The sequence below is a fragment of the Episyrphus balteatus genome, chromosome 2 (genome assembly GCF_945859705.1).
Source record: "Episyrphus balteatus chromosome 2, idEpiBalt1.1, whole genome shotgun sequence".
Classification (NCBI taxonomy): Eukaryota; Metazoa; Arthropoda; class Insecta; order Diptera; family Syrphidae; genus Episyrphus; species Episyrphus balteatus.
Window position 1 is genome coordinate 106,328,277 of NC_079135.1, and position 14,335 is coordinate 106,342,611.

The 14,335-nt window shown below is 30.0% G+C and overlaps 1 protein-coding gene across 1 annotated transcript in view; it reads left to right on the forward strand.

Annotated features, from left to right (window-relative positions):
* LOC129910200 (uncharacterized) overlaps window positions 1–14,335 on the forward strand; it is a 55,434-nt gene that overhangs the window by 1,821 nt on the left and 39,278 nt on the right. The gene's annotated exons all lie outside the window — the stretch shown is intronic.

Sequence of the window (14,335 nt, forward strand, 5' to 3'; positions counted from 1 at the left end):
GGTAGAGACATTTTTGTATCTATTTGTTTTTTTCTTTTAATTCATTGATAAGACATGAAATAATGCATTAATTCTAAAAAAAACATTCAAATAACAGTTAAAATATTTTGTTTTTTAAGTTGAAAAGTGGGGCAAAGTAGTCCAAGGGACGGGGTTACTTTGCTCCACCTGAAGTTTTTAACTATACCGCCTATATTTAAAGAGCTAGAGCAAAGTTAGTATTGTATTTTAATAGCCCTGGATCAAAGCTTCAAATCTGTACGAAAAAAAATTTGTAGGTACACACACAACTCTTTTTTTTTACAAAAAACAATACAGCCTCTTTTATTTCATTAATTGATTATAAATAAATACGAATTTAAAGAAAAAAACAGAAAACTTCATTAATTTAACCAAAATAAGTTTAAAATAAACATGAATAACAATTTACAAACGAAAAAATAGTTCACTTTTAAAAACAATAAAAACATACATAGAATTAAAAACACATTTAATTATAAAAATAAATTGCTCCTGGGGCAAAGTAACCCCAAAACAACAAAAAAACTGCTTAGTCACATAAAAAAAATGCAATAATTATTATTTATAAATTAAACAAACAAATGACAAGCGCAGAGTAATAACAAAATAATATCATAACTAGAATATTTGTACTTACTTTGTAAATTATCACACAACTGGTTTTACACACCAAATTTTTCACCACAAAAAAAACACGAATTTCCTACCTCAAATTCACAGGTCAACTGCTTCTTAAAAACTGCCGGCAGATGGTCCGTTGCAACTCGTGGCAGATGTATATATGTGTGTGTGTATATTACAGTAGCTTCGATATAGAGAGTCTAACATGTCTTAGCGTAAATCAAGAAACTAACTTTTTTCGTCAGTGGCGCAAAGTTACCCCCGCCGGGGCAAAGTAACCCCATGTTACGGTATCCGGACAGTTAAGGTACTTTTGAACTTTGACGTCGAATAGTTTTATTGTTTTTCAAGCTATAGCAAATATTTTGGTAGTTTCTTAAAGTTTGGCATTTTTGTAATAATGTTACATTCACATAATTTTTAAATAAAACATTTTAGTATTTAAAAATAAAAATAATAAAAAAAGTTCGATTTGCACTAGTGTCCGGACGCAAAATTTAGTTTCCGGACAAATTTATTTTAGTATCCGGACACGATAATTTTGTATGAATTTATGGTTCTTTTCTCGTTTTTATGAAATAAAACATCTTTTGTTTTTGAAAAAAATATGAACATATAACTTTAATATACAAAAAAGTTTATTTAAAAAAATTAATTGTTGAAGAAAAACTGGTAGGTACTTCTTAAGGTTAAAATTGTTTTTAATAAAAGTAATCACTAAGCAATTAACGAAAAGGACACACTAACAGCATATATTTGTTAAAAGAATTAATAATAAATTCATTTCAGTTTAAAAAAAATCCTATAGATAGGTAGGTACTTTTTTCATTGGGTAAATACAAAACAAACGAAAAATAGTTCTTATAATAAGGGTAACAATCCACTTTTCTTGGCAAACTTTTCTATTAAAACAATTATAAATAAGGACTTAGGTACGTTTATGTTAAAACGAGGTTCTTGGGATGAAATTGAAACTTCGTTCGGAATCGAAGGAATTGTCAAAATTGGTAGGCTTGGAGATAGATTGAAGCACGGAACGAATATTTCCAGAATTCATAATTACTGAAGGGGTCCTCATTTCTCAATAACATCACATTGTTACTACCATAGCCATATTTTTCATTTTTGCTTCATTTAAAAGTGGTGAAAAATTCAGTTTGGAAGTGTACATTTTTTGCACCCTAATCATGAACTGTTATCTCCCAATCAGATTAGGGGGATTTAAAGACACTAACGGCAGCCGACAGGATGATGTGGGTTGTCTTCGGTGGCAATGCGTACAAAATAACTAGATTTTTGGAACAAAATTCACTCAACTTTAGTGTTAAATGTGACTTATGTCCATCACAGGATGTTCCACTTTGTCATCAAGCAAGCGTTTGTGTCCGCAGTTTGCAACATAATCAAAAAAGGTTTCGCTCCTCATCCAGTAGTGGTCTGATAAATATTTATGTAGCCTAAGTAGGCTATACAGAGAAAATAACGAAGGGATAACTCTACTTCTGGTATATTTAACTTTATTTCTGGTACATTTTACTAATTTCTATATTATGATTAAATATACCAGAAGTTATGTTTTTTTCCGTGATATAATTTTGCTAGTATTTGGGTAGAGACAAAAGCTGGGATCGAATTACGGCACATGCTCGTTAACGTATGGGAACTATGTGTCCCTCTTTTTTTCTACTAATTAAATAGAGACAGAAATAGTCAAAACGTTAACGTATGATCGTAATCGTGTGCCGTGATTCGACCCCTGGTTTCATCGCCATTTAATATCATACTCGAGTCATAAATGGAAATATGTTCCTGGCCAATACTTTTCAAATAATTTTAGAGCTATTCAAACCATTTTAAAATGCTTTCTTGTCTAAAAACTGCTGTTCCTTGCCTACTAATGTTTTCAGCTTCTCTCAAAGCTATAATTGAATTTATATAAATCCTTGTAGCCTCTATGGTCTTTGATACGTTTTTTTTAATTCATTCCTTATAAGATAACAAATTTAAAAGTACAAAAACACTTAAAATTACATTAAAAACAAGGGTGTCCGGAAACTGAATCCAGTTTTTCAGTATCCGGATAACACATATTTTAACTAAGGAAACCCTGTCCGAATACTGAAACATTGAGAGAAAAATGCAATTCTCTTGCATTAAAACCCAAAATATGTTCCAAACTACAATTTAAGAGCCTAAAAAAGCGATTTTTCCTTTTCCCTCATATTTTCAGTATCCGGACACTGTGTCCGGGAACTAAAAAAAAGTCTTAAATTTTAGTTTTAGTATCCGGACACTAAAAAATATAATAAAAAAAAAACTTTTTGACTATTTTATTAATAAATTATCAAAATGTATCATATTTACTCAAAACTAACAATTTCCTTTTATAATAAAATCAATAAACAGGTCTCAATTTTCTTAGTTTTTTCAAATGCTTCCACTATTTTTTTCTTACACAAAATCATTTTCAAAACCTCACCCCTGATCTTGGACACTTAACTGAAGTATATCTCTTAAACCATTCAGGTTATCTGCTTGAACTTTGGATTTATATGTGAAATATATCAGAGAAAGTATATTTGTGGTTAAATTCGAATTTATTAGAATGATTTACCTATTAATCGCAAAAAAATCACAAAGTGTCCGGATACTAACACTGTCCGGATACTGGTGCCTTTACCCTACCTATCATCAATATGATTCTAGAACATTGCCAAGCTTACAAATAATAAAAAAATATAGGAACATCAAGTTCTTAGAATTCAAATTTAGTAAAAAAAGAAGAAAATTGGTTTTATAATACAAATTTTATATAATACTGAAATAAATCAGTAAAGTAGAAGAAGAAAATCTATGTAAGTTGAGCTGAATATATAAACAATCAGAGATCAAAAATAACAGCAAACCTTTATTTTCAATCGGTTTCTCTCTGAAAGTTACCACATTACTTTAAATAGTTTCGGTTAAGGTTTGAGATTTATTTAAAAAAATCAAAAATAAAGGTTATCGGTTGAGATTTATTTTTTTAAATATCTCTCAATGGTTGAGATTTTTACAAAAAAAAATAACTGGAAAAGGTCAAATTTTAACCGTTTTCGCTGAAAATAAATCAAAAATGGTCAATTCAAAGGAAAATGTCAAATATGTCAAGAATGTCTTTATATTGCAAAAATAAATATGAAAAGGATGTTTTTTCTAAGTTTATGTATTAAATAATGTATGAACTAAATAGACTCTTAAAGTTCTTTAGACCCAAGATTATATCTCTTTTCGTTTAAAGTAAAATCTAAAGACGAAAATGTGTTTTTTTTTTCACTGTTATTTGATTCGTTGGGACGACAAGCTTAACCAATGCAATTTCGAATATTTTACTAGACCGATGTTCTAATATCTAGGTCAAAGCGTTCAGCTTCCAGAAGCGTTTTTGCCCGCCCAACTTTAAACGGCTATATCTCGGAATTTTGAAAAAAATGTTTTTGATGCCAAAAGGTAGCGAGGACTCTAACCTATACATTTGGGTACAACTCCCATCCCTGTAGGTGCACGCGTTCTCAAGCCGGGAGAACTTAAAGGACAAAAAAAGTTGAGCCCGATTCTGAAAAAATAGGCATGATGTGGCGGTTTAACATGGAAGATGATTTTTTAAAAATCTGACAATGTGCAAAGCGTAGGCCCATGACACAAGCTATCATTTGGCATCACTCCCAAAAATTGCTCTCCAGGAGCGTTCAAAGATTCGGGGATTTTTAAAAAAAAAAATTTACCCCAACTTTCAAACGCGATTTTCTCGGAATTTTGAAAAAAAAAAAAAAAATCGAAAAACCGGATTATATACCACTATCGGGTGTCTGAGAATATAAGCTTTAATATGGCACCACTCCCATGTCTCTAGGAATTGATACATTTGCAGATGAGATTTATTTTTTTCTCTCAGCGATAAATCTCATTGGGTTGACCGAAACATAAAAAAATACAAAATAAAGGTTTCTCTCAGACCTTGACTGAAATGTATCCATCCATCTAGTTCTTTTTAGACATAGGATCTGCTCCTTGCTGGGGACATAATTATAGTGAAATATCTTGTTATGTTATAGAAAACTGAATAAATGTGAATAGTAGGTAGGTACTTCTTCATAAGAAATAAAACAAGAATAACGCAGAAAACAACGGAGGTATTGAAAAACTTTTATGCTTATCTAGACTAGACTAGACTAGAGAAGTTTGTCTGCAAACATAGGTACATTTATTCAACTTCATCGTCAAAAATGTATGGCTTCTGTTGGTTTCGCTTGCAGAAATCAATTCCAACAAACCTGTTAAAGTTTGCTAACTATCTGAACATAAACCTACAAAATGGTCTTCAAACTTCAAAGTGATGTTTTCTTAACTGATCTTAGTTAACCATTTGACTATGCAACTCCAAACTGTTTATTAAATTAGAGAACCATTGATTTGTTAACTGGATTAAATCATATTTACAAATAGGTACAAATGTTGTCATCTTTCAAAAGATTTAATCTAAGCATGTTTTGATGTTTTATCTGGGAGTTCCACAAGGAAACCATATTGGGCCACTTTTCTTTTTTCTTTTCTAAATTAAATCTTTAAGAATATTTCATAGGTAACACTGTGCTCGAAAATGGAACTTTTTTTTTCCGACAGAGGGCTCTCATATCTACTAAAGATAATTCGAGTATGCTGAACACGATGGCGTTCTTAGTTTTTCTGGATTAGGTCAAATAAGAAAGATTTTTGCGTTTGAAATTTTGTTTGCACATGCCAAAACTGAGGGTATAAAACACCATATATTTTCCAATTTTTGATTTTTTATCAATGAAAAATGATGGAAAATCTATTTTTTCGCAAGTATAATTCGTAAAAGAAGTTATTTGAAAAAAAAATCTGCCGAATGACATTTTAAATCATTATTTTATGGCAAAAAAACGTCAATTTTTTTCAATTTTTCTAATATTTTTCGTATTAGGTACTTAAATTTAAATGCAGCACTAGGTGGCAACGATTTGATGTTGTATTTCAGGATAGAATATGGCTTTGTTTACAAATACGAATAGGCAGTTCCTACCTATCTACAATATTGGTTAAGCTTAAGAGTGAAAAAGTAGCAGTAAAACACTGTTTTTTTTTTTAATTTTTAAGTTTATAAAATAAAAAAATTACAAAAAGTTTAAATGCAATACATATGTAGGGGAAGTGGGGGCAAAACGCCTATGGGCTCAAGTAGCATAAAAACCCGCTTAAGAGAAACCCTCTTAAGAGAAAAACCCGCTTATCTGAAACACGTTTCTGATCTTTAAATATTTTCTTCAGTTAAACGGGGACTGTGACAAATATATTATGTGTTGTGTATGTAAGCTCATATAATGCAGATGGAAGTAATAGTAAATATGTTTTAATTTTAAAACAAATTGAAAGAAAAATGATTTTTTGAACTTAAACAAAAATTAAATAAAAATATTGATACCATGCCTGATTTTTTAATTAAATATCTACATCTACATAAATGTATAATATTCCAGAGTACTAACAGATACAAGGTGTGTACAAAAAAATGTTGAGTTTTCGCATACATTTGTACCTTTATAGTTAAAAAATGTAAGAAAAATTGAAGAAAAATCGACGTTTTTTTGCCAAAAAATAATGATTTAAATAGTTATTTGACAGATTTTTTTTCAAATAACTATTTTTACGAATAATACTTCCAAAAAAATAGATTTTCCATCATTTTTTTATCGATAAAAATCAAAAATTGGAAAATATATGGTGTTTTATACCCTAAGTTTTGGCATGTGCAAACAAAAATTCAAACGCAAAAATCTTTCTTATTTGACCTAATCCAGAAAAACTAAGAACGCCATCGTGTTCAGCATACTCGAATTATCTTTAGTAGACATAAGAGCCCTCTGTCGGTTTTTTGAACTATCACAGTGTAATTATTAAATTCTCAAATTCGCTGACGACTTCAATTTATTTTACGGTTATAAAAAGCAAATGAAAATTTACAGAATTTTTAATAGTGGAACAGAAATGGAAAAAAGAAGTTATATTTATTTTATATGATGATTTAAGAGTAGTTTAAAGCAGTGTTTTTCAAACTTTTTGAGTTAGCGTACCCCTTGGGAGGAATAAAATTGTGTCAGTATTTTTAAATAGCTGTATACACTGTACCCGTTCAAAACTCCCCGATTTTTTCCCGTGTCGTACATATAAGAGGCAAGGCCTTGAAGTCGACTTTTTAAGATTGTATGCGATGAAATTGGTTCACTCCACAATAATCTTTTTTCCCACACAGTTGGCTGTCAAAGCGTAAAGTATTGACACACGTTTTTAAAATTACGAGCTGAAATATTGGTGTTTTTTTACAACTTTTTTTTTACTTCATTCAAAATCTGATTTTTTTGACCACTTAAACATACTAAATAAGAGACTCCAAAGAAGAGAGGAAAACATAATAACGCAAAAGACAAAATCAGAGGTTTTACTCGGAAAACTTCGGTTATGATCCGTGCCTCTACAAGCAAACAAATTTCATGCTTTACCCTAAGCTCAAAAGATTCTTAAAAAAAAAAAAACTCAGCGGAAGAATCAATATTTGTTAGCTACGATATTTCTGTCATAATACAGAGTTTTTTTTTAGTCTTTTGTTTTTACTTAGCAACATTTATTTTTTTACCGACTTCCAAAAAAGAGGAGGTATTCAATTCGTCTGTATTTTTTTTTTTATGTTTGTTACCGCATAACTTTGGACAGAGTCAATCAATTTTGATAATTCTTTTTGTATTGGAAAGCTAGTGGCTGCAGTGTGGTCCCATTTCAATTTCGTTCAGTTAAAGCCATAGGAACTATTAAAAAAACCATTAAACCCCTTTTTGAATCATGGAAGTCGGTTTTGTTTTTTTGATAAAAATGATTATTTGTATAAATATTTGGCTTGCAGCCGCGACCAACTTAGGACCCCAGGGGATCGCGACCCACATTTTGAAAAACACTGGTTTTAAGGAAAACGCATTGATACGAGTTTTTGAAGAGCTTGGCCGTTTCCGATTTTTCGGAACGAAATACAGAGTAGGGCCCTGAATTATTGATGTTTTTGAAAGATTCAAAATCCAGATATTCGAACCATTTTTCTAACCCTCTGTGGGTTCTAAAATTTTATTTTTCGCTTATCTTTTTCACTTTATTCTTTCTTGAAAAAAGGAAGAGATAAAAACATTATAACTACAAAATAAGACAATCAGAGGAACTTCGGTTATGATCAATGTTTCTAAAAGCAAACAAATTTGAATATTTTTAATGCATTCGAAAGATTCTTGACAAACTTGCATCGGAAGAATCAATATTTGTTAGCTCCCGTATTCCTCTCATGGTACAGAGTTTATTTTAACTTTATTGAGTTACTTTCCAGAAATTGATTTCAAAAGTGAAAATGGACAAAATAATTTTATGAAACGTATTGCTGTTTCCTTTTAGTCAAATTTTATTTTGGAAAACTCAAATACAAGTATAATATTGGCACTTATCACTTATTTAAATTTATTTTAACAGAAGAAATTTTGGACGCTTAGATACTGTTTGCATATTAAATGTGAAAAGCCAATTTGATTTATGTTATTTACAGATTTTTTGAAGTGAACACGATGAAACGAAAAAGTGACATGAAAAATCAATTGATTACCTATAACTTTTTTGTTTTAAAAGATAGATGAATGAAATTTATACTGTAGATAAGTAATAGAATAAACTATAATTGTACAAAATTTTAATTAATTTCATATCCCAAATCCTGAGATAACGGTGAAAAAATGTTCTTTTTCTACGTGTACGTGTTCTACAAGTTACACAATTTTAAATTAATAAAATTTGAAGAATACCTCAAAACACTCCTGTGTTGCCGATGACCAGCCACCAGTGTAGGAATTAGGAAGTATCGTAATAATCTCAGTTTGAAATTTCAACATGGTTGGCTTTAAAAAAATTCGTAATTTTTTTGTAGATATCGTAGAAATATGATTGAAGCGTCATATAAAAGATGAAATAATAAACTTTCAGATGATATAAAATTTATTATAAGTTGTCATAAAAATGTTTTCAGGAACCGCAGTTCAACTTATAAATTCCTTAAAAACTGGGAAAAAAAATCTATGATATTGAAAATCACAAATGGATATTGTTTACCGTTACCTTCGCAAATTATTTTCTACTCTCCTAGCTTTCACAAAATTTTTATGAATGTGTCAATTTCTCGGCTTAATTTCTTCGAAGAAATGTTTTGTTCAAAATCAGACATTATCAGCTTATTAAAATATTCAAAGAAAAATTTTCAATTCCATTTTATGTAAGGTTCTCGACATTCCAAACAAATTCCGTAAAAATATGACATGAAAATTAACGTAGGTAAACTGCTATTTTTGTTCCAAAAAAAACATCTGTTTTCCACTGATCTGACATTTCGGAAAATATATTAATATACAAATTTCGCAAACTCAAAAAGAAGTCTAAAAATCTAAAAATATAAAATCTGAAAATGTATGACCCGTTCGAAAAACTACTTTACTACCTTATAATTGAATCTTCCCATTAAAAAGTAGTCAACCGCACACTGAAAAATCCATCATATTGTTCTTAACAACCCAATAATAACTCATCGGTTATGGTTAATTAGTGTCCAATCAAATGGTGATAAAACTAACAAAAACACTCTAAAGCCTCAAACCATCACCATCAACGAAGTATTAATTTATTTGACAGAGCAAGCTCATTGTTCTTAGTGACGGACGCTTAGATTGTAAAAAAAAAATCACTCAAGTGTGAAAATTACAATTATTGTGGCTTTGTCCTATAGAACTTCTATTAGACTGATAGAAGTACCTATACAACTCCCCTTGGAAACGACCTTTAAGTCAACTATAAAAAATAGTTGTTCGTTTTTTTTTTTTTCTATTAAATAAAATCAATATTAATTTTTTATTAATAACTTTATTTATTTTCTATGAGATTAAAAAAAAAAAAATTATAAAATCGAAACGTCCTTAAAATATTTTTCTTATGAAAAGACCCAATTTTGAAAAGTTGGTGTTCAGCCAACTATGCGACATAAAACAATTAATTGTAAAATAATATTTTAATTGAAACAACGAAACAAAAAAAAATCAATAATTTATTAGCTAATTAAATTGTACACTCTCGGCCAGAAAAAAAAAAGACAAAAGACATCACCGTCCGACTTCGTCTTGTCCGCCCGTCAACCGCAACTCACAAAGAGCGTCCTTGTGTTGACCTTTTTTTGTGTTTCGCTAAATTTACGTTTTCTCCAATTGCACACGCAGCAGCTCAATGGCAGCCAGTGCACCAAACCAATGCGAGTGTTGTTGTTGTTGTTGCTGCTGCACTGTACAATGTGCAATTTGTATAAACAAAGACTTTTATTTATAAAGAAAAAAATAAAAAATAAAAAAAAAAATTAAATAAAAATAAATAAATTACATTGCGCGAGAATAAAAACTTTTATTATTGTTTGTTGCCAATGAAAAGCGCATTCACGTTCACAAGCGACACCGACAACGAGGACGACAAACGTTCGTTGGAGACGTGGGTCGACAAAGTCGTTGGTCGTCGTTGGCGGTCTTTGGTTTCGGTGGCGTTTTCTTAGGTTTCGTGTCGTCTTCAACTACTGGCGATACTATGACTTCTTCCTATGAAGACGGTGGAACCACACCAAGTTTATTGGGACAAACCATGTGATTGCACGACACACGAATGGGAGACGAATTTGCAAAAAAAATCTGAGACCTAGAGAACTTCTAAACCTATAAATACTCTAAGTTAGTGCGTTTTCAAAAACGTGTTGCGTTTTTTATCATGAATTTTCTATTAATTTCACATTTGTTAAACAAAAATATAAAAATAAAAAAAAAATAAAATATCAAATGCTGTCATCTTAAGAATTTTGTTTCACGAATCAACTTTTTTTTTTTTGAGATCATTATCGCTATGGCGATAACCCCTCTGCATGATTTTTAATGAAAATGTTAACACGAAGATTAAATTCAAAACAAAACAAAAAAAATATAAATAAATTCTCGTTTATCTGCAAAGAATAAAACAACTTAATAAAAATAGTTTATAAAAGTAGGTAGGTCTCGACTTGAGGAAGCAGGTATACGCTATAGAATAGAGTATTAATATTATATTTTTTGTTGGCTACTTTTATTTATTATTGTTTTAGCTTTTGTGCATATTAATTGTTGCGATTCAATTGTTAGAATAAAAGTGGGTGTTTATTTGATTTGCATAATGAAAGCTATGTTTATTTGCGATGATAAAACTTAAAGAAAAGACCAAAAAAAATTTTTTTTTAACAAGAATACGGACTTTTACATAACGTCTTCGAATATTAACTCCGCTTCCGCTTTTTAAGTAAAAAGACTTTAAGTCTGTATCCAAAAGTATTTTTCAGCCCTTAATTTAGAAAAAAAAAAGTACCTATTATCACCAAAAAAAAGCGTAAATTCAACAGAAAATAATGGCCTTGAGTTAATTTTCGGATGTGTTCAATTTTTTGTATGATTCTCGTTGTTTCCTTTATTCTTAAAGTCAATTTTTCTTTCCAACTCAAGCAACTGCCTATGTCTACGAAAGCCTCGACTTTTGAACTGTTTGCAGGCAGTATCGTTTGGTCAAACCAAATAAAGTTTTTTTTTTTTTTAATTCTAATATTAAGAAATTATTTTGGATGGGATATTTTCTTAGTTAACATTTTGTTTAGTTTTTACTTTTTTCAAAAAATAATTTAAATTTGCGAACTCAATCATGTTTTCTTTATGAAGGTATACCATCAAGTATAAAAAATTAAGAGAGAAAAAACCCGATTTTGTATGGAGTTTTCAGGCAGTGAAAATTTTAAAATTAAAAATATTTGTGTGTAGTTTAATTATTATTTTTTTTTTTTTTTTTGAAACACATTTTCTGACTTAATTTCCATATCAAACGGACATAACTACAGACTTCTAACCTGTATTTTTTTATTCGAATGTCAAATCCAAATTAAGAATGATAAGGGAATGGTAATCATTAGAAATGAATAGAAGTTTTATTAATACGAACTGGATCACTATTTAAGTCAGCAAAGGTTCATGACTTGGTTTTATACCTTTGCTTTATATTTCGCAAAAAAAAAAAAGAATGCACCAATTTATAATGCAGTCAAATCGTTTATTGCTGGTGAAAAAATAGAATATAAATGACAGAAACTGTGTGCAAAGTTTAGGTACCTACCTACCAGGGGGTAAATAGGTAGTGGGTACGATATTAAGGAATCACTTTTCGTTTAGTTTCAGAAAACCTTTATTTTTTGTACCTACTACTCACATCCAGACCGGTTATTTGAAACTTGACAGACGACAAAACAAATTGTCAAAACTGTGTTAAATAAATGAATCTTAATCTTAAAAAAAAACTAATCTTATATGAAAAAGGGAAGAGGATTATATAGTCCGTCAGTCACATTGTATTCAGACTCAAATAAAAGAGTTAAGTTTTGGTGTAAATGATAGATATTGATGGTTAACTTTATATTTTTGTTTGTGTAGGTATGTATACTAAACACGAATCTGAAGTTTTCTAAAACAAACTTCTTGCAAATAAATGAAATAACTGAGATTTTCAAACAAATTGGCATTTATTTGTTATTACTTTTTTTTTTTTTTTTTATAATGAGCGAGCACTAAAGGGGTTTTGGGTACCCTTAATATGTATATATACACAGTACGAGCTTTAGGAAAAGAGGAAGGGATGTAAAAGGAGATACCGATGCACATTGGTTTTAAAGTTCTGAACATTAAAATGGGAGGGAAAAACAGAGGCGGGTAATGCATTCCACATTCTAGTAGTACGACTAAAGAAAGAATCTCTGTATTTGACGGTACGTCCGAAGTTGGGCTCAAGTGTAAACTGATGGGCATTCCTTGAAGTACGAGTATTACGGTTGAATTGTTTAAGGGGAGGAATGCAGCTAGCTATTTATTACCTAACGTATTACTAGAAAAGTGATTTTTTTCACCTCCGCTTTTGTTACCTCAGAAAATTTGATTTTGTTGATTCTTTTTTTAATTGAAGGCTGGTTCTTCCCTATGGTCCCATTTCAATTTGGTTTACCGAAAAGTCTTCAAAGAATTCAAGAATAAGAAAACTCTCAACAATTTATTTTTGCTTTCACTCAAAAGGGTGTTTGAAAAATCCATACAAATCCAAACTTTTCGAACATAAACACTTGAAAGGACACAAAGTGTGTTCTGTTGTAAATTCAAAACTAACTTTTGGGAGTACTTTGTGGCGGAGTAAAAAAACTTAAGGGGGAAATTTTTATTTTTGCATTAATTTTTTTTTTTTGCCTAATAAATTCATTTATCAAGAAACTATTTTCAGTGGTCTAAGCCTTAAATGAAGCCTCAAAAGCCCTAGATAGACTCGAAACCCATGCCATCCGAACCTACCACAGTACGAAAACGAAAACTTTGAACGATTTTTCCTCGAAACGCGTTTTTTCCCGCGCCGTGCAACGTAACTCAAAAACTAATGAAGCTATCGACCTGAAATTTATTGGCCATTGCATGAACCTAAAAGTTCAATAAAATGTTTACAATAAATATTTTTTTTAACAATTTGTTTATAAAACATTGTGATTTTTCGTTTTTTTTTTTGGTACCTATCTAATTTTTATTTCACACTTTTTTTTTTAATTTAGGTTCATGCAAAAAATTTTCTTTTTTGATTATAAATAATTTTCTGGGCCTGGGCATTGCACGGCGCAAATTCGAGACCTCAACTTTAAAGAGCTGTAGATTCGCCATTTTGTTTTTTTTGTACTTCAAAAAAATTTTATTAATACTTCATAATGTCAATAATATCACATATACTTTTCCAAATTTCAATAAATGCTTTCCAAAAAAAATTATTGAAAAAGCTGTCGTCCAGAGGGATTTCCCCCCTTAATAGCCAAAAACTTTTTTTTAAACTCATATGTTTTATTTTGCATGCTTCTTAAAAAAAATAAAAACTAACTTCTCAAGATATGTTGAGCTCGATAAAGTACGTCACTTGAGATCTTCCATAAGATTATAACAAAAAGAAAATAATAAAGAACCATTAGGTACAATCCGTTTTGCAAAAAAAAATCTAGGTAGATATTGGTACTTTAATATGTATATTTACAATTTGTAGGTATTACCTAATCTGTTCTTTTGCTAACATTTTGTTTTGTTGTTTAATTCATACTTTGTATGTACAAAAATAAGCACATAGTTTTTGTTTTCATATAACAAAAAAAAATAATGAAAAAGTTGAAAAGTAAGATAAAATCATTTAAAAATTAATGTTGAAAAGTTGAAAATTTTGCCACATCGTTACATTTACATTCTCTTTGAAGAAAAGTTGTGAATCAGTAATAAATAGAAGTTATCATTTATGGCTCCGAGTAAAACTAAAACTTTTAAATCCGTTGTAGTTTTGCAAAGATAGAGCTATTTTAAGAAAACGACATCTAAAAACATAAAACCTATAACTCATTAACGAAGCGAAAACGAGAAAATTACATTAGACATGGGTGAATTATCTAAGGATTCAGGAACCCATGGTTTTTTGGCTACTGGCTTGACTGTGTTATGGAACATTCTGTGTT